The 21,624-nt window shown below is 54.3% G+C and overlaps 1 long non-coding RNA gene and 1 other non-coding gene across 2 annotated transcripts in view; both read right to left on the minus strand.

Annotated features, from left to right (window-relative positions):
• The window catches only part of LOC136793471 (uncharacterized), a 466,580-nt gene that overhangs the window by 167,697 nt on the left and 277,259 nt on the right, over positions 1-21,624 (minus strand). The window lies entirely within an intron of this gene.
• TRNAD-GUC (transfer RNA aspartic acid (anticodon GUC)) lies at positions 4,418-4,490 on the minus strand. The gene has a single exon. It is a non-coding gene; the product is annotated as a tRNA-Asp (tRNA).

The following is a 21,624-nucleotide window of genomic DNA, read 5'->3' on the forward strand; positions in this document are numbered from 1 at the left end:
CACCTGCGCTGGGGGCCGGGGAGCTGGGAGACCATGAGAGCAGTGACCACAGAGCTGTGGTTTTTCTCCAGCGAAGCTCAAAGCCCAGGTTGGACACAGAGAAGCAAATAACACATAAAATGTCCTTGTAAACTAAAAACCACCATAGAAACAATTTATGATGACGTCCTTTTTCTTCTAAGTGTAGTAATTTAGTCGGTTACATACCCATTTCCAGTTTCAACTTTCCACGGACACCACCAAGGATAGTTGTAACTTGTGACACTATCCAAAGTGTCACAAGTCGCAGGTGAGAAAGGGCCTCTGCACGTGCCTGCCTACAACTCTGGTTTGTCCAAGGGTTTGGGGACAGGACGGCTCCGTGGGCAAGGCATGCTTCTGGAGCTAGACCGCTACGGCTCAAGTCACGCCCACCGTCTGCTCACTGTGTGGTCTCGGGCAGGTCACACATCAACACCCGACCACCCGTGCTCTCCGATCATGAGTTATTGTTGGCACTTTCTCAACTTCATACGAAGTTGATGCAAACATAGCTTCAAGCCCCCACCAACTGGATCACCACCCGGATGGCACTCAGGAGAACTGCTGGAGCTGCTACTGCTCCCAAAGTCAGGCTACACTGCAGGGGAGCCCCGTGGGCGGAGGGGTGAGATGCAGGAGGGGGGACTCTTCAGTCACCTGCTTCGCCATCCAGGGCAGAATCTTTCAACCCCTCCACCACATCCATCTCTGTGTCTTGCCCCGTGTCTGCACAAGCAGTTAAGTTAAATGTCACTTCATCTTGACAGGGCATCATAATCTACTCAACACTCCAGCCCCGATTAAGCTCAGTGGGGTCCAGAGCCCAACTGGAACGACGGAAGTTTGGTGGGTGAGTACGTTCCCTAAAATCTGCACATCACAAAGCCAGCAATCGAGTCCAGCCACCCGGCATCCACCTGTCAGCTAAAACCGCAACTCAGAAGAAAGACAGGGAACGTTTCACTCAATTTAGAGCCCACCTGAAATTAATGGGGAATAAATGTTCGAAATTCACACCTTTCGAGGGACAATTTCCATTAAGCCCGAGCTCAGCTTCATTTCTGATCCACTGTTGCAAAGAGTAACAGCTGTTCGGGGCACTATAACTGTAACTGAACTACTGAGGCCATAAACCCGGGAAAGAAAACTCTCTTTCTGACGGTCATCAGGAGAAAAGGGGAGTGAACAGCACAGCTGATGAAACCTCATCCCGCTGAGAGTGGCCGTCAAATCCGCCAAGCTGCACTAAAGGTCATTTCGCAGAGAGGCGAAGCCACCAGACGACCCCCCTCTCTCCTTCAGTGGGGAAGGCAAGCCCGCGAGAGCAAAGGAGCAGCAAAGCAGTGACAGCCTAGTGGGGAGTGTCTGGTGGCTGGGAAGAGGGGACAGAGGTGACCCCCTTCAGCTTGCCAACCTTTCAGCGTCTGGCTCCTACGTCCAGGGCTCGGGCACACAGGTGTCAACAACCTCTACACTCCTTCCTGCAGGTTGACAGCCCGGCAAGGGAAGGGAAGAGGGGATAAATACACACAAAAAAGGTTTTCCTTTACCAGCAATAGCTGCTACAACACTCAAGCAAATCTGTGTCCTAGAGGCATCTAACACAGCCTTAGGGAGTGACACGTAAGCTGCGTCTTACCTGAGCCAAGGCGGGGAAGGAGGGTGGTCAACACAGGGCCCTGCAGACAGAGGGTCTCCCAAGGGAACGGGAGCTGGAGAGCACAGGGCACTGGTGGGAAGTGGTGAGCGGAGGACAGGAGCCTGGAGAGCATGGGCTGGGCCGTCAGGGCGCGGCCACACGTTAAGGGGTTTCAGCAGGAGAGGGGCCATGTCCGGTTCCCGTTGTTAGAGACCCCTCGCTGTGGAGTCCCAGCACCTGAGCAGACGGGAGGACGATCGTGACAGTCCAGGCAGAAAATGATGCAGGGTTTGGGGTGGCGGAGGTGGAGGATAAAGTGGACTGGATGTGGTGGGGGCGGGGGGGCTTCCGGTCTCAGCAGTGCATCCTTGGGGCCCTCACTGGCAAGGGATATTCTAGAGGAGGAACGGGCTCCTCCTCTGGGCTGCTTGTTGCCAAGTGTGGGGTGATAGTCAACAGGGAGGGAACCAGGGGGTGAAGAGGATGAGTTGAGTTTGGGACGTGTTCAGTTTATGATTCTGGCAAGACACCCAAGCGGAGGTGTCGGTAGGCAGGTGGGTACAAGTCTGGAGCTTGGGCAAGGTCTGAATGGTGAGGCAAACATTGCTGTCGTAGTATCTGGAAGGCACAGGAAACCGTGACAGTGTCTTCTTACGCACGGGAGACACAGAATCCGTGCAGTGAGAACAGGGAGTCTGACTGATCTCCGCTGGAGAAAAGATGAGAGAGCGGAGAAGACCAGGGCAAGAGGGCTGCAGCAGGGACCCAACTGGGAGAGACACCACGACTCCCCGCATCGGCTCCTCTACCGTCTCCTCCCAGCCCAGGAGAGTCGACTGCGGCCTGCGAGTCTCCTAACACAGCACGGCCGTCTCCTGCTGCTAATGTGATCACCGCCCTGCACGCGGAGAGCCCACGTCCCGGGGGAGACAGCTGACTCCAAGGCTGATGAAAAGTAAGATTAAGACTGAAATTTTCCACTGGGTTTTGCGCAGCGCAGAGAACGTCGGTTGCCTTGAGAAGGAAGTGGGCGGGGGGGGCTTCCCTGGAGGCGCAGTGGTTGCGAGTCTGCCTGCCGATGCAGGGGACGCGGGTTCGTGCCCCGGTCCGGGAAGATCCCACGTGCCGCGGAGCGGCTGGGCCCGTGAGCCGTGGCCGCTGCGCCTGCGCGTCCGGAGCCTGTGCTCCGCAACGGGAGAGGCCGCGACAGTGAGAGGCCCACGTACCGCAAAAAAAAATAAAATAAATAAAGAAGGAAGTGTGGGCGAAGTGACAGGAGTAGAATGGGGGTAGAAGGCGGCTGGCGAGCACCGTGGAGAGGACGGAGGGAAGAAAGGATGGAATCTACTGATGATTCTTTCAGAAAACCTGGCACCAGTGAATCCCGCTGAGGGTAAGGACCGTAGCCTTTTCATTTCTATATTCTATCAAAGTACCAAGTGCCTAATAGGACGTTTGCAAACGTTTGATGTCTGATGAATGAATTTCTGTGGAGGCTCCCAGCAGGGAGAGCTGAAGACCAGGTGTCCGGGCCAGAAGGACGCGAGAAGGAGCAGGGATGTGCCCCCCCACCCCGGGGAGAGCCCTGGAGACGGTCACGGTGCCGAAGGCGGCGCACGTGGGGTGGCAGGGGGGCCAGGGCACCGCGCAGAGGAGGAAGCAAAAGCCTACAGCCGCCACGGGGCTGAGGCCGGACGCGCAGACCCCGCTGCCACACGAGAACTCTTCTACTGGACTGAGGAGGCCGTGGGGAAATGGCCAAGGTCCTGGAGCAGAGAGCAGCACGGTTTTGGTGGAACACAGACGGCTCCCATGAGAATATGGAGTGTACAAGCCCTCGAGGGCAAAACTAGAATCTGTTTCTTACTGGTGTCCACCCATAACCCGTCACTGGTCTCCCAAGTGGGGGGATAAAAGTAAGAAATGTACACAAATCACCATTCCAGGCGCCAGTCAAAACACAGCAAGGGCTGAGGATATAACCTGAATAACACAATGGCTGCCCGCTGGGACGGGACCACAGGCTCCAGGAGAACACGCGGGCCTCAGTTCAAGGTTAGGAAGATAATCGGGATGCAAAGCCATGCTGTGGGCAGTCAGCCACTGCAGTTTGTCCCTTTGAAATAAAAATGCAAATAGCCTCATCCACAGTTTGGTCTTTAATCGAGCCAGACTCTCTATAGTCTTTCAGCTGAGATGCCCTGAAAACCCGCCAGACGCCTGGGTTGATGGGAACCCAGGTGGGGCTTGGACTCCTACGGTGTCACGTGGGTGCCCACAGCGGGCGGGCACCTTCCGAGGCTCAGGGGCCCTTCTGCTGCCTGACGGTTCCAGCAGCTTCACACGATGTCCTAACCTGCTCCATCCTAGAACCCAGGAAAGACGAAATCACTGTACTTGTTTCACCTGCAAACTCTCCTATTAGAAGCAGGTCTCAGGTTGGTAGAGCTCAGAAACTGTCCGTGAGACTTTCCTGCCACAGAGGTCCTTGCGTGTTAAAAAGCAGTTCGTTCCAATGAAGGGCAATTCAATTTGGGGGACCGAAATCTTAAGGCAACTTCACTGGCCTCCTCCAGTTTCACATGTTTTCTTTGAAAACCAGTATCACAAGAATATAAAAGTTGGGCTTTCCATTGTTCTTGAATTTTTAAAACTATTTGTTTACTTATGTATTTGGCTGCACCAGGTCTTAGTTGCGGCATGAGGGATCTTTTAGCTGCGGCATGCGGGATCTTAGTTGTGGCACACAGGATCTAGTTCCCTGACCAGGGATTGAACCTGGGTCCCCTGCATTGACAGCGCGGAGTCTTAACCACTGGACCACCAGGGAAGTCCCTTGAATTTTGACAGAAGTATAAATAGTGTGGTTATCTTCCAGAAATACAGTACCAGCCTGTTCAGTGCTAGCGTCACAAACAGGAGTTTCTTTGGAGGTCCCTCCGAATGCTAAGGCCAGTTAACGATGTTAAGGTCCTTAACAATGGTAAGGTCAGTGGAAATGCAAGCAAAACACCTGGGCTCTGTCTCCTGGGCGTGAAGGTGGGGCCCAGCAGTGATGACCGAGGGGGTGGTCCATCAGCCTGAGACTAGCGTCAGCATGGCCACAACACAGTCCTTGCAGGCTCCACGCTCGAGATGGGGGCGGCAAGGCAGACAGTGTTTCCTGGAGCTGAGAAATCAGGAGGAGAGCCCGGGCGTGGATGGGGGCTGGGAGAAGGGCGGGTCCTTCGTCAACCAAATGAGTCTTACTGAAGGGGGTCAGTCTTCGTGAAATTATCCTCAGAAACTTATAACCCTGATCTCTTATACCCCATGTCTCGCTGAAAGATGACAGGAAACGCTAAGTTTTTAATTCTATTGAAAATTGTACTATAGCCTCCTCCCACATTCTGTAGCAAGAGAGAAACGAGGATGAGAAGGGGCTGAAAATGCAAAAAAGAACAGGAATCAATGTTTAGGAAGGGGAGGTTTCCCCAACCCAATAAATGCAGTCCAGCGAGACACAGGCCCTGCAGACCAGGTGGAAACAGCACACCTACAGAGAACTCACTGCGAATGAAGGGGCAAAAAGTCAGTCTCCGGGTCATGGGCTTAAAGCGTGTGATTTTAACCTTGAAAAGAGAAAGAGGTCCTGACTTCTAAGCTCAAGTGTTTAGGGAGGAGAATTCGCCAGTTAACACCACAACCCTCCTCCTCGAGCCCGAATTCCATCGCATTTTGTGCTCACAGGATAGAAAGTGTGGGCAGAAGAAGCATTTGATAAAAGTTGCAGGGGCGGATGGGTGACCAGCCTCAATGTCCACCGCCCCATCCGGTAGCTCAGAGGCTTTTACAAGAAGACCTGGCCATCAGGTCAGCCGATACCTGACTCTTGGGTCCAGGGGACTGAGGCCCCTGGTCAGCAACCTCAAAGCCATTCTCCTGGACAAGAGCCATCTCTACCCCCAGAGTGGTGTGTGCACTTTGACCCTCTGCTTTGGCGGGACTTGATCTGCTCCCTGGAACAACACACTTACAAGGTATTACTGAACTGGGACGGTCCAAGGAGCATGCAATCATTTTTGAAATCCAGCTCATTTTTTTTTAATCACATATTTAACTGAAAAGAGCATAGGACTTATAGATGGAATGTCTGACTTTGAAGGAAAGCTTAGTGGCGGCGGCTACGTCAAAGACTCACCCTCAGCTCCCACAGGGGCAGCCAAACGCTGAGAGGTGCCCCACCGGCAACAAAGCAGAAAGAGCCGTATTTTCGGAGCCCTTTTATAAATGGGTCCCCACAGGGTGTCTCCTCTCTGTCCACTGTGGAATATTTTAAAGTGTGAGTTAACATCTACTGAGATTCTGATTTCAGTAGCACTGATCGAATCCAATGATGGAACTTAAGGGAGAGTTACTGTCTTTTCAGAGCTTTTTCACATAAAAAATTCAGCGGAAGGTCCTATATTGCATAAACACGGTGTTTCACCCAGTATAAACTCACTCAATCCCGGCAGAGGGTAAAGGCGTGGGGGGAGAAGTGGAGATGTGGAGAACAAGACCCACGCTGTCTGGGATGCCCCTCACCACCACGGAGAGGAGGGGTGACCCCAAGGCTTATATCTGATCCGGGCCTGAGGCACCACCTTCAACAGAAAAGCACGGAAATCTTGCTACCCGCTCACACTTCCCAGTGCCCTCTGCAAGGCACCACAGTTCTGGAACCCTCTCTCTGGGTCAGCCTTCGAGCCCCGTGCCCTTGGTGCTGGTGCAGAGCCCGTAGCGACAGGTGTGCACTACCTGGGGGCCTGCAGAGATGCTGCGGGGACCTGGGGGGCAGGGGGTGAGGTCTCTGCTGGCCTGGGGGCCAGGGGGGCTTCCTTAGAGGCCCCCAGATCCGTGCTTCAAATCGCTCTGTTTATCCCTGCACATAACTCAGATTAAACCTCACTTTAAAAAAAGAAAGGGTTTTGTTTTTGTTTTTCTTTTGCGGTACGCGGGCCTCTCACTGTTGTGGCCTCTCCCGTTGCGGAGCACAGGCTCCGGACGCGCAGGCGCAGCGGCCATGGCTCACGGGCCCAGCCGCTCTGCGGCACGTGGGATCCTCCCAGACCGGGGCACGAACCCGCGTCCCCCGCATCGGCAGGCGGACTCTCAACCACTGCGCCACTAGGGAAGCCCAAGAGAGGGTTTTTAGAGGGAAATGACAAAGGAGATTTGAGCACAACCAGAGGAGAGGAAAGCCGATGGGCCTGAATCACCACCTCTTGGCCACTCACCAGCTTTTCCTCCCAATTTCTCAGCCAAGAAGTGCAAGAGGGAAGAATTGCAGGCGATGATCTCCATGTCCTTTTTCCAGCTTTTAAAAATCCCCTGTGACTGCACTGCTGTCTAAAACGAAAACAGCATCCATTTGCTGATTGGAAGTGTGGTTAAAAGGTGCCACGTGTCTTTCTAGAAAAAGCAGTTCTCGGTCACTTTGGAGGAAGGCTGACAGCTCAAGGGCCACCTTCTCTTCCCACAAAGCTTCAGCTTCCCCTCCAGGTGGGGGAGGGTCGGCAGCCCCAAGCCCCCAGCCAGAGCCCCGCTGCTACTCCGCCTCCGTGGGGACAAATGCTGCATCCATGGCACCTGGTCTTTGGGGGACCACTTTCCCATTTACATCGTCAGACAAAGTTGGTTTCATTTTTCATAAAGGATGACAGGATCAGGACTTTCTCAAATTCTCTTCCAAAAGAAATTAGTATGGAAATAAAAGCTCTTTCTGCCGTAATGTTGTCAGCTTTGATTCTGAAGCAGGTGGCAATCAGTTCGTGTTTATTGGAGGAGAACAGCTTGAACTTGATACTATTTCCTAGCACTCGATACCCGCCGAGGAGACATCGTCAACTTCCGTGTCATGATGATGTGATTTACCTAGAAGAACCACCTCTCCTCATTAGTTTGATTGGAAATCCAACGAAACTTGATGTGCTCTCTCACTAAGGAGAGCCCCAAGAGTAATGTGTGCCACCAGGCAAATCAGTTCCAGCCACCCGTCCGGGGGTGAACCAGAGCCCGCCGCCCAAGTCAGCCCCTCCCAGCACCCGCCTCTCAGCCACTGTGCATGATGACCAGGTAGAAGCGGTGCCCGGCATCCCCATCGACCTGCCGTCCGGTGTGAGGGTGATGGGTGCAGGAGATGCATGCCCGGTGCAGGGCTCTCCATTTTCAGATAACCCAGAATGACACCCCAGGATCCCCACTATATCTCTTTTTTAAAAAAAATATTTTATGAGCATGGCTTTTAATTACTTTATTTATTCATTTATCTTTGGCTGCGTAGGGTCTTCGTTTCTGCGCGAGGGCTCTCTCTAGTTGCGGTGAGCGAGAGCCACTCTTCATCGCGGTGCGCGGGCCTCTCACTGTCGCGGCCTCTCTTGTTGCGGAGCACAGGCTCCGGACGCGCAGGCTCAGTAGTTGTGGCTCACGGGCTCAGTAGCTGTGGCTCGCGGGCTCTAGAGCGCAGGCTCAGTAGTTGTGGCGCACGGGCTTAGTTGCTCCGCGGCATGTGGGAATCTTCCCAGACCAGGGCTCGAACCCGTGTCCCCTGCATTGGCAGGCGGATTCTTAACCACTGCGCCACCAGGGAAGCCCCCCACTATATCTTCATGATATTTTTCCACTGTTACACTTCTCCCAACTATAATTGAATTCTGACTTATGTAATTATTTGATTAATATCTGTCTTCCCCCACCTGATGCAGACAGGCAGTGGCCTGTCTCCTTAATCTCATTCTCCTCGTGCGAGGAAGCTCAGTGTCTGAAGCAGAGGAGACATTCAACTGAACGAACAAACCAACCATTCGCTGAATCAATCAGTGCATCAGGGTTCTACAGTGACACCTATTTTCTCTTTGGGGCAGTTTTGAAGGTGAGCATTGCTGGAGTCCTCGGAAAGCACAGGGATGCGTCCGTCCATAGCAGGTCGAGAGCGTATGGGTTTTCCTCTTACAACCCAAGGTGTTTGGATCCCACAGCCAACTCACCCCCACGAGGCCCCATGGCGGTGGGGGCCCCCGACTCATCTCAGAGGAAGACTCCACACCTACGACAGACCCTTCCGTGCTCATCCTTGGGGGGCGGGACATATTGCTGCCCACCTGGGCCAGCGCCGATGGGCTTCTTCTGAATTGCACGGGTCCCCACGGGGCCTCCATCCTCACAGGTGCCCAACACACACACTCTCTGAAGCTTTGTGCTCCCCCTGTTGACAAAGCTCAGAAGAGTCACAGGCTTGTGTGGGACTGATAAGATGTACAGCTTAGTGACGGAAAAATGCGAGAAGACCTTCTGCTAACAAACTAGAAAACTAAATGTTAATTCTCTGCCCAAGAGAGGAAAAGTGGGTGTCCAGAGGTCTCAATAGGAGTGAAAAGGTCACCTTCGGATGAGCAGCTGGACACGGCTCCCCCATCCTGGGAGGCTTGGCAGGTAATTCGCCCCCAGGTGATGCCTTAGTCACGCGACACCTGCAAGGGATGCTCGGCCACTGCTGGCGAAGGAAGGACCACGCCTGGGACATGTGCTCGTGGTGCCTGAACACCTCCCACACGTGCGGGGAGCAGGGGGAACTGAAGAGCAGGGATCCGCAACCCTCTAGACACGCTGACCTCTGCAGACGTCACAAGCCACGCCCTCCTCCGCTCCTGCCAGGGCCCCACGGGCCTCTGTCTCACTCCCCCCACTGCTGAAGGCAGGGGTGCCGTGATGCTCATCAAGAGAAAAATATGTTCTCAGTCAGAACAACACTTAATCTTCACAGGCAACAAATCACGGCACTGGTAGCACAACAGTATTGAGAAGTCGGTAACAGGAGGTTAATAACCGTGAAATACTAGGATCCACTTTCCTGCAGGACTGAGGTCCAGCCGTTTGCCAGCAACAGCCTGTTTCTGGAAGAAACAGGAAGACATCACGGTCCCCACCTCGGCACTGACGTGTGTCCCAGGCACAGACCTCGAGCGGAGCTGTGCATGGGCACAGGTTTGGGTTTTGTTTGTTTGTTTGCTTAGACTACAACACAGATAAAACGCAAAACAGGACGAGCTAGAAGAATGGTAATAATTTATCACAAAGTCAACATCAAAAACGGGCTTTTGTTAAATTGCGTTATTTGCAGGTTTCTAAGTATTTTCAACAGGCCCAAGGAAGTGCCCTGAGGACGGCCTGGGCTCTCTGTCAGCCCTCCCGTCGCTTTGTCTTGGGTGCTGAGTGAGAGAGCCCACCAGTCGCCCTGACCACTGCACTCCCCTGCCTCCACACGCTGGGATGTCGGGGGGCTTCTTCCTCATCAGTGACAAGTCTTTTCGAATATTCTGTCCACCCACACACGGAAAACTAATTGTCATAATTAAAGTGAAATTCAGCAATACGGAATCAACTGATCTGTGACAGAACTGCCAGTACGTTCATTCCCAAACCACTCGTGCTCCTGATGTGGTCAGCTGGGGAGCTGTGGTCCTGTCCTCACTGGAGGCGGATCTTGGCCCTCTGAGCGGGGCTCGAAGCTCCCGAATGGGTACGGACACAACGGAGAGTGATGCCCGGGTCAACAGCCTGTGCGTCTGAGTTACTGAGGCTGGAACGAAGAGGCTGTAAATTCCTCTGCAGTTCATTCCAGAAAGACATTTGTAGAATGTCTACAAATGTCTTTCTACAAACGAATACCTCATTCAAAATGGAAAATGCTCTTAGCTGTTTGGGCTCAGGTATATTTGATGAAAATAGTCTTGCTTTGTACAGGGTCAGGAGAAAATGGTTGGTTGAGAGTTTTCTTTACACCTACCCAGAGAGCTCACACACACACACACACACACACACACACACACACACACACTCCAAACAGAAGCTCAATCTCAGCTGCTCCCCAAGTGGATCCCTGCAATGCTCTGAGCAGAAATTTATAGCCATTTTCCTGGCAGAGCTACCAGGAGGTCGCCCTTTGACACCTCGTCACCATATTGGAAGTCTCTGTTCCTGGGGGCTTGATGGGGGCAACTGGCAGATGAGTGATTCTGAGCAACGGTCAATGGGGGAGCCTCACGGAGGCTTAGGGGACGCCCCTCATGGCAGCGAACGAACTCGAGCGTAAGCAGGTCGTTTAAACAGGGGTTGCCGGAAGCCGCTCAGTCTCAGGCATGGGCAGGGCTCACGGCCACCAGCCACCGAGGCCACAGCCACGGAACAGGGGCCCAGAGGTCCGGCCCACAGCACTGACCCTGGAGGTGCTGACAGGGGCCTCTGGCCTCGCCGCCAGGAATGCCGCCCACACTGTCCCCACGCCTCTCGAGGGCAGCACCTCACAAACGCGACAGGGTGAGTGGATGTTACACGTGAAGTTGGGGTGCAGCACTTGGAACGACCGCGGCGCTTCCGCCACGGAACGATGCCGGTGGGGGAAGGGCTGGGGTGGCCACGGGCCTTCCGCAAGTCGTGGGTCCACAGCTTCACGCAACACGTGGACATATGTGGTCGGGGGGGCGCTCCCGGCGTCTTGGCGGGGAGAGGCGGGCGTGCCTGGCCCCCAGGTGCGGCAGGGGCGGGGGTCCCGGGGCCCAGAGAAGCCCGTGGGTCCCCAGGAACCTGTCGGGGGTCCCTCCACGGGGCTGGCCGGCTTCTCCCTGCTTCCTGCAGGGCTGCGGGGCCCCTGGGAGCGAGCGAGCCGGGCTGCAGGGCGGGTGGGCGCGCCTGTTGATGCCGCGTCCCCTCCGTGTCTCGCTCTGACTCCTCCCCCCGTGAACGTCCTCCTCGCGAGCAGGAGCGGGCCGGGCGCGACGAGTCTGTCGGACACGCTGACCTCACGGGCAAAGCCTCACGTGGGAGCTGGGCCCTGAGACCCAACCGGCGTGACTCCCGGTGGGCACACGCAGACACACAACAGATACAAACAACGCAACACCACACACACACACAACACCCATACACGTACAGTACAAAAAGTACACACATGCAACAAAACATACACACACGCGACACGATATACGTGCAACACAAACACATGTACATACAACTCAAACGCACACACAACACACAAACCACAACATACACACAACACACCCCCACACAACATATGCACACACAGACACATACCATAGACACGTACAACACACAGGCACAACACACAAACATACAACACATGCACAACACACGCACAACACATGCGCACAACACAAAACAAACATGCACAGCACACGCGCACAACATGCAAAACACGCACACAACACACACAACATATGCACACACAGACACATACCACAGACATGGACAACACACACAACACATACCACGTACAACATACATACACACAATGCATCCAACACACATACTAACACAGCACGCACACAGACACGCATGACACACACACATAGCCCTGTTCAGGGGCCACGAGCAAACTTAAATCTAAGAACACACTGTTTAAAGTTCCATCAACCCTCCGCCTCCCCCAGGAGGGAAGCACGACTCCCCCAAAGTGTGGGCCGGGCAGGGTGACTTCCTCCCGAAGGGTACAGTGTGGACAGGGAAGGAGCCACTGGACAGGGAAGACGCCTGACAGACACGGCCTCGGCCAGGTGGTCAAGGTCAACATCGGCAGAAATGCGTCGTGTTGAGAGTACGTACCCCCGAGAGGACGTGATGAGAAGGACACCTCCTCTGTGTCTTCCTTCTAGGAACACACCACCCCAGTTCGGCCACCAGACAAACCTCAGACGATGCCCGGCAGAGGGACAGTCTACAGACTCCCCGCTCCGCCAAAAACACAGAAACACCGAGAAACCGTCACAGCCAAGAGGAGCCAAGGGGGCCACGAGACTAAATGAAATGTGGTGCCCAGGGCCGCCTCCTGGGGCAGAAAAGGATTTCAGGGAAACACGAAGAAGATAAGAATAAAACACGCACTTTAATTAATAATAAATATCAGTGCTGTGCATCAGGTGTGACAAATGTACCACAGAAATGTAAGATGCTAGCAAAGGGGGATCCTGGGTGTGGAGTGTGCTAAATATGTCTGTGTATCTTTGCCACTTTTCTGTAAATCTAACATTATTCTAAAATAAAAAGGTGGTTAAAAATAAACAATTAAAATATAATTACCTCCCGTCGGTTGTGGGTGCTTTGGGAGGGGTGCCTTTGACCCAGCACTCAGACCCCACCTCCCTGCCGCCTCGGTTTGGCCGAAGCATGTGGGACCGCAGGACATCCTCACCCGTCCGCTGATGGACCCCTTGGAATTTTTTTTTAATAGATCTTTATTGGAGTATAATTGCTTCACAATACTGTGTTAGTTTCTGTTGCATAACAAAGCGAATCAGCCATATGCATACCCCTCCCTCCCACCCTCCCTATCCCACCCCTCTAGGTCATGGCAAAGCACCGAGCGGATCTCCCTGTGCTATGCTGCTGCTTCCCACCAGCTGATCTCTAAAAATGTCCAGTACAGGTTCAAATAGTGGGAAAGGACGTAAATTCTGGCATGTTGTAAATATTATAATTTACAATGAAACTGTTACGTCGTTATTAAACGCTTCACATGGAATCTAAATGGCAATGTTTACCACTCCCACCATCTCCCATTTTAAAAATTCACAGACAGGTTCTTCTTAACAGCCAGAAATCTTCCATATTTCTGTTTCTTTCTCTTTTTCAAAAAAAATTTATTTATTTATTTATTTATGTGTTTATTTTTGGCTGTGTTGGGTCTTCACTGCTGCGCGTGGGCTCTCTCTAGTTGCGGCGAGCGGGGGCCACTCTTCGCTGGGTGCACGGGCCTCTCACTGCAGTGTCCTCTCTTGTTGCGGAGCACAGGCTCTAGGCATGCGGGTTTCAGTAGTTGTGGCTCGCAGGCTCTAGAGCGCAGGCTCAGCAGTTGTGGCGCACGGGCTTAGTTGCTCCGCAGCACGTGGGATCCTCCCGGACCAGGGCTCAAACCCGTGTCCCCTGCTCTGGCAGACGGATTCTCAACCACTGCGCCACCAGGGAAGCCCCTGTTTTCTTCCTCTTAAACTTGTATTTCCATTCCCCTTCTCCCATGGAATTTTAACTCAAATGAATCAATGTTTGTGCTTGAAATTGTGTTATTTATCATCCTATCATACTTCTCTGCACAAGAATATTGATATGAAATATATGCACACTTTATATTTCCAGTGACTATAAGACTGAAAGTGTTAAAAATAATCTGCTTCTGGATTGAATTTTTCTACATTATTACTAGTGCACAACTCATCAAAATGACATAAGTGTTATCTGTATCTCGATAAATACACATTAAGCATAAACATAAAAATACAGTTTTATTAGAAGTGCATCATTTAATGAAATGGACGGGATTGATTTTTCCAAAGGGTTCATTTATCCTTGCATGACTCCATGATTTATTGCTAGATGGGGGCTGGGGTCAAGGATTGATTCTCTTTCCATCTATTTTTTACAGGCTTATGAACTGAGAAACTTCGTTCCCCTACAACGTGAGGATGAGACTCAGTGTCCGGCCAGCTGTGCTTCTGGGCGTCTGCCCCTCACGCAGCAGCTCGGTGCAGGCGAGATGGGCCTGGGCCCGGGTGTGGGCACACCCCTGCCCCCCACCTCTGCACAGAGCATCCCTGGGAGGCGCCCTCACTCTGAAACAGTCGCCAGAGGACGCCGCCCCGGGACACACAGGCTCCCTCCCAAAGGATGCAGCCCACACGCCCGCGAAACAGCCCTTTCACTGCTGGTGTCAAAAGCCCAGTTTTGTCAAGTTCCCCCGCTTCCAGAACAGGCATAGATGTAAATCCCTCCCACCTCATGTCTGCACCTTGGGAGGAGGTAACCCCAAGGAGATCAATGTCAGACGCACTCCGGACCGCAAAGAGCTCCCTCACACCCAAGGCGACTGTCAGACAGAGCTTAGCATCCCTGGAGGGGAGGGTCAGCGTCCAGAGCAAACACGGGCATCCTGAGGCAAGAAGGCCGTGGGCCTGGAAGAGTGCCTCTCGAAGGGAGGAAGGGGTCCCAGAGCACCGGGAAGCAGGTCTTCCGAACTGAACACGGCCATGAACTCTCCGGGCACATTCGGAGCTGCAGAGGTCAAGAAGGAAACAGCATGGCATGCCTGGATCTCTAGAACTTTCTCCCACAGGCCGTCCAGAGTAGGCAAGGCTCGGGGGCGGGGGCGGCCTGGGGCTCCTAGCCCAGAGGGTGGAGGGACCACAAGTGAGGAGGTGGGGACGGTAAGAGGGGCCTCGGCAGAGATGGCCGGAGGACGGAGCGGCCGAGTCCTTACCGAGCCAGGCCCCGGACTCCCGTCCCAGGTCTGAGAGTCGATGAAGGCAAGTGGCCAACCTCTCCAAGCCCAGCATCATCGTCCATGAATGGCAGGGCCCCCCGCATAACCTTCCAAAGGATGACACCGCTTTAGGCAGCTGTGATGAAGGGTAGTCACAGCCGATGCCTGCGTGGTCCCCGCTGAGGGTCAGCACCGCCCACGTGCTTTCCTAGACTCTCTCACCAGCCCCAGGACCGCCACGCGGTCCCCGCTGCATGGAGAGCTGGCACAGCAGCCCGGGGAACACAGCAGAAAGTCAAATGCAATTTGACAAGGAGTCCCTGACACCCGCTCAGAGCCACCGTCAGAGCGTCGCCTCAGGCACGTCCCAGCCTCCAGGGGCAAACGTCCCCAGCTTCTGCAGCCCTGGAGGCAGGGCCGGGGGGGTGGCCACACCATACCCTGGGCAGACATGGTGTCCAGGGCGCCCCAGGGCGGCCACCCGGGCCTGCTCCCACCCTTCCAGGACACACTCAGAGGACATCTGCCGGCAGACCCCCAGGCCTCCTGCCTGGAAGTCTAGAAATCCAGCCTGGGACAGCGGGCCCCAGGGGGATGTGTCGCAAGCCCCTAGGTCTCGGTGCCCCTTTCACTTTTGGTGGCAGCGAAATAACTACACGTAATCGTAGATCGGTAGTTTTGCTTCTGAAATAAAATGCAGCCGTGGTGCGGGCTGCAGGTGATGGAGGAGCAGACACAATCTCACTGGGCAGGATGGTGCTGGTTGGAGGCCAGAGGACCATCCCCATGCAGACCTGGCCTGACGTGTCCAGCGTAGCAGGGACCACAGGGGCTACGTGCTGAACGACACAGACCCACTGTTAACAGCAACAGCACAAGCCTCAGGGAATCCTGAGTGGATATTCCACTGGCTTCCGGCAATCTTCCTAAGCTAAGTAATAGCAGCCCAATTTTTCTTACATCCTATAAGCTTATTTCTGCAAGTTGAAGTAACCGAACAGAACTGCATTCGCCATTTTAGTCAAGCTACAAATCCCATAACTGCTCCTTTAAAAACAACTGGAGGTTTGTGATATTGCCTTAAAGAACCAAAGGACAATTACTGGCCCAAAACAAAAAAACCAAAAAAGTAATTTTAGGCATATTGGTTCCTCGCTACAGAGGTCTCTTCAAGAAAAGGAGTTGGGACAAGAGGAGAACTATAGGATTACGTCTCCTTGGTCTTGGGTCCCCACCTCCTCGTACAGTTGCAGCCCCTCTGTCTGTGCCCTGCACGTGGGTCTGGACTGCGAACGACGCCGGCTGCTTTGAGAGGCTCCCCTGGAGCTGAGCCTCATAATTAAAATTCACAGCTGAGGCTACTGGAACATGTAATCTATGCGCAGAGGAAAAACACTGAAACAAAGAAATATACCCGTCCTTGGTAAATTGCTAAAGAAAATTACAAATTACAAAACAAACAGACACAGAAAAGGAAAAGCAGAACAGAATCACTCCATCAACAGAATAAAAAGATCCGTCTTCCGGGAGCCTACCGGGTGCTGCCGTCACCCCCACTTCGTTCCTGGAAGGGACTGTGTGCCCAGAAAGCCTTGCTCCTTTGCTAATCGTCAAGCTAAATGCTAGACGAAAAGGCGAAGATCGGGCATTTTTCTATTCTCTGCAGCCGCCCGACGTAGGCAAATTGCTTCCCTGACCCCCAAGACCGTGAGTCCTCATCAGGGCCCAGCCCTGCATTCAAAGGAGGAAGACCCCACGCCAGGCAGTGCCCCGAGGGTCTTCTTTCGAAGGCTCTGCTCAGGGAGCGCCTTCTTCACAGCCCCCAACCCCCTCCCACCTCCCAGATCCTTTCGGCTCGGCAATGACACTTGCTGAGTCGGCGTGGGCAGCGCTGGTGCCAGTGACGTGGTAAGTGGGAGGCGGCAGGAGGCTGGCCGCTGAGAACTGGTCGCCCGCTCTCCACTCTGGAACCATCCTCCGGGGCGGCCCCCCAGCATCGCTGGTGCCACCCCCACTCTGAGCCCCTCCCCTCCATTTCCCAGGGGAGCGGAGGGGACCCCATCCCAAGGATGGAGGTGGAGGAGCGAAAGCCGGGGTGCTCCGAAGACGTGCTCAGTGCTTCTGGAAACAACATCTGATTGTTCTTAGAGCTTTGGCCACCCTGTTTAGATAGGTGCGTTCATTTGACTTTAGTACAACCATTAAATTTTGCAAACATCTATTCAAATATATGCTCCAAGGTCACCTTACTAGGGAAACCGGGTCCACACTGTGGGTGAAAGAGCAGCTTCCCACCCACCGCACCTGCCACCTGCCCACCCTTACAGGGCAGACCCCCAGCACTGTCTGGCAGGGGACGTGCTGACAGACAGGCGTCCCTGTGTCCCTGTCCACCAGGGCTCTGTCGGGCTTGTCGCTGGACACTCGGCATCGAGAACGGAGCTCAACAAGTGTGTGTTAAGTGAAGGAAAACAGGCAGCAATTAGGCACCACCGTTTGCTGCCCACTGGATCAGTGAAGGTTTAAGACGTTCAGCCTTGGCTTGCTTTAAACAAAAACAGCATATAGATCTTCGCAGCAGTATAGAGCTTCTTGGCAGTTCAAGACACTTCTGCGCTTTCTAGAACATAGCAGTGCCAAAGTCACGATTCTACGGGTCCATCAAGACGGTTGATGAGCCCTGGCTCTGAGTCGCCAGTAGCACCTTTAGGGCCCAGCGAGGCGCCTGCACGTGGGCGGGTCTGTCGTCCAGACAGATTTCAGAACACGCCCTCCCCCCCCCCCCACCCCGCCGCAGGACACAGCACAGGGCTGGGATCGCGGCCAGGCTGCTGCCCCAACAAACACCATCCGGCCCCCAAAGGGCCTCAGCCCTGCCCCCGCCCTGCCCAGGCCCTGGCGCGCTTATGGAAAGTGATTCTTCTCAAGCAAGCGTCAGCCTCCAACCCCCGCTGGAGGTGCGGATCGCTCTCCTCACTTCGAAAGGCACTGCTGTTTACCACCGCCCCGACCGAATGCACGTGCCTGTAAACCGAGATACAATCACAGCGGGTAATTGAAATTTCAAAATACTAAGAACTCAGAGTTTTAGGGATTTGGTTTTGTAAGGGAAACAAACAAAGGCCTGCCATATTGGCAAATGAAAGCTGACAGTTAAGAAATTAGATCTGCATACCAAGTATTTCATATTACGGGTTAATTGGCAGCCCCGCTCTGCTCTAAGTCAGCCCGTCACGGGGGGGAAAGCAGATGTGGACACATCTGGCCCTTCTCCACTCCACGGCCACGGAGCCTGAGCGCCAGCCCCCAAGGGCTAACGGGCCCGGCGGCGAGGCGGGACAGAAGGTTGCTCTGGTTTCTCTGCTCCTGAGCGAAGAACGACTGAAAGCACACGGGGGGCTGGAGAGCCCACGGTGAACCTGCCCGCACCGGCGGGGAAATGCTGAGCACTCGTGCCGTGACAGGGCCACTTCAGAGCCACGAGGAGGTGCTGAGGACAGAGCCAGGAAACCAAAGGGATTTTAAAATGTGGCCAGCGTGAGGGAAGTTCTCTGTCAAGCACAGACTGGAGGCGACACCACTTCATCGCACAGCCCCAGGGGGCACCGCTGCTCTCAGAGCACCGGGCATGAAGGGTCCCACCTGCAGAATCCCGCCCGGACGCAGGGGCGGGGCTGTCCTTGGGCGCCGTGGGGGGCGGAGGAAACAGACAGGCCGAGCAAATGGAGGGGGAGAAGGACTGAGAACATCGCACAACGTGTCCTCGTTTTGACAGAAGTAGAACCAGCTCATAGGAACCTTGTGACTTGCTGCAAATCAGCTTTTACCTTCCTACGACCGTGACACGCAGCTCAGTGGGGAGAGGAGACTTCGGGCGGCTCAAGGCAGGGACTCCCGCTGTCTCCTTCTTCCCCGTCAGTGTGTAGAGTGTGGCCTGGGTTCCTGAGCGGTGGCCTCAGGACACACAGGGTCGCGGGAAGAGGACGGGTGGCACCCAACAGTCGGCAGGGCGCTGGTGCCCTGGACCAGCAGGGATGGAGGGGGAGATGGACGCCCCACAGGAAGTAGGTCTCCTCCGCAGTGAGAAAGGTGTCCCCAGCAGGGCCAGTTAGAACCTGCCCCTCCCCAGAGACCCAAGGTGGCTGTGTGCTCCCACACGGTCGGGAAAGAGTGTGGGTGGACCGGGCAGCAGAACAGAAGCCAGGGGCTCTGTCTGGTAAAATAATGTCTCATCATCTTTATGGGGTGAGTGCTCTGTGCCAGCAAAGGTCCCGGAGGCCCCAGAGCCGGCAGTGAGCAGCCCGGACAAACCCCTGTGGTCCTGAGGGTCACGTTTAGGGCATGCCACGAACGTGCCCGAAGGCGAGACGTGTCGGGGGGACAGAGGTCAGGGAAGGGACACAGGGGGTGCCCACAAGGCTGTGATCCTGCCTCAGAGGTTCCCGTGCAGAAAGGGAGCAGGCCAGTTAGGGTTTCCACAGAAGAATGTGGAGCCTGGCGGAGCCGGGTCCAGCCAGCAGCCAGAGCTACAGATACAGCGGATGGCTCCCTGTCTTTAAGTCTGAGCTCGGAGCAACTGCAGACAAAGAAGCTGAAGATTCTCAGCAACTGGTATGAAGTCCTGCCCCAGGGATGCCCTCGGCTCACTCAGAAGAACCTTGGGGGGCCCGGGGGAGGGGCAACACACAGGGACACGAGGTCCAGTGCTGCGGGCAGAGATGTGTCCTAACTCACGACAGGCCGAATCGTCCACCCCTTCCGGATCAGGGGGCCGCAAAACAGGTTCCAGAACCACACGCTGCTTCACGGCGACCAGAGCTCACATCACTCTTCCATAAGTGCATTTTGTCCTCATTCCATGCTGGGGGGGGGGCGGCGGCGGGTAGGGGATCCCCACTCATTTACTGACTGTGAAACGAAGAGCTTGTCCTGGTCTTGAACCAATTAATGGACCAGGTGGTCCTCCTGGACAGAGCAGAGAAACAGAGTTTTGTCTCTGTAGGCGCCGCGGAAGGAATAACTGGGGAATTTCAGGAAAAGGAGAGACGCAAGGCGCCGATTCCGGCCGGGGTGGACGCAGCGGAAGGGACGGGGTCCTGCGGGGATGCAGTCAGAACCCCAGACACAGCGTTCTCAGAGGGAACCCTCTGAGATCAAAGACGTAAATAAAGAATACAACTTGGCTGAGAACGGAGTGGCAACAGTAACTAAAAGCTGCCTCCAGACGGGCAGTGAGGATGCGCGCCCCGCCGCCTGACTTGGGGTTCCTAAATTCTCCTGGCCACAGTCCTTCTCCGCACAGATGTTACATTCATAATATTAATCACCTGTCAACCTACTGCAGAGGCAATTAAGATAAAGTTGATTTTCACAGTTTAACACATATTCGAAAGATCTGGCCAACACCAAAGTAGCCTGGGTAATTTCTCTCCATCTAATTACCTCCGAATGCAGCCCAGGACTTCACTCCCCGTAACCCTGAAGCTCTGAGGTTACCAAGTGAAGGCGAAGCACAATCTAAGCACTCTGTGCAAACAGGGCACGAAACCAGAGTCGGTTCACTTAGCCAAGTGAGCTCGAAAGAAACTTATTTTAATTCCCATTTTCTGCAAAGATGTCAAATGCCTTTGATTGAAACACATCCCCTGAAATAGCTTTTAAATAAATACGTTTTAAAAAAACAAACTTGAGCCTTAATCTAATTCTGATATCTCAGAGGGAAGGAAAAGCCATGATCCTGATCCCTCTAAAGAAGGGGGAAAAGACTTCCCTTAAAAATCAATCCCAGGGCGCCTCTTCCAGGAAGCCCTCCGGATCCTCCCCAGCTCCCTTTCTTTTCTCAGAACTGTCTTTCTGAGAGAGCACGGTCTACCCCATGAGAGAATAATGCTTTGGAAAATATAAAGTGCTATATGAACGCTCCTTGTGGTTGCTACGTGTCTGCCACCTGTCATTCCACCGCACCTGAGGTCAGGTAACGAGAGGTATTATCCGAGAAGAAACCTCCCCAGAAGGAAGCACAGCGCTCGGCGACGGCAGGCAGGCTGGCAGAGGCAGAAGGAGAGGGTTTGGAGGCCAGCGGTCCTGAGCTGGTCCTGCCTCTGCAGCTGCTGGCCCTGTGATTGAGGCAAGGTTGGCGGGTACAGGGGGCAGCAGCTGTGGGGAGAGGCCGGGTCATTTCTCTGCAGTCCACCGCATGGAACGTTCTTGTGTTTACAATCCTGTCCATGCCAGAAAGTGACAGGCTCCTTCCTTCCGCCACCTCTTCTGGAACCAGAGACAGGGAGCGGCGCTGGGGTGGGCCTCGTGCACCAGGATGGAGGAGAAAGCTCAGTGTGGGAGTGGGGAGGCCTGCTGGTCCCACCCGCGCCGGCGAGCTGGGCAGGTCACGGTGCCCCAGGGGGGGGGGGGGGCTGCAGGAGGCCATGCACAGCCCTGCACAGCGACGGGTCCAAGCAGCGCCCGCAGGAGGCCTCCGCTACCATCACGTGGGCTGTATTTATTTTAAAGTAAAGGACAAAGATAACTGCCACGGTGCTCTCCTCTAGGGGCAGAGAGCCAGGGGCTGGGGGGAGCGGTGAGGGTGTTCATGAATATTTACTACATTTATACTATTTTTAAAACTAAATTCTACGCTATTTCCCACAGCAAGCATACATTACTTTGATAATCATGACAC

This window comes from Kogia breviceps, chromosome 2 (assembly GCF_026419965.1).
Source record: "Kogia breviceps isolate mKogBre1 chromosome 2, mKogBre1 haplotype 1, whole genome shotgun sequence".
Lineage (NCBI taxonomy): Eukaryota > Metazoa > Chordata > Mammalia > Artiodactyla > Physeteridae > Kogia > Kogia breviceps.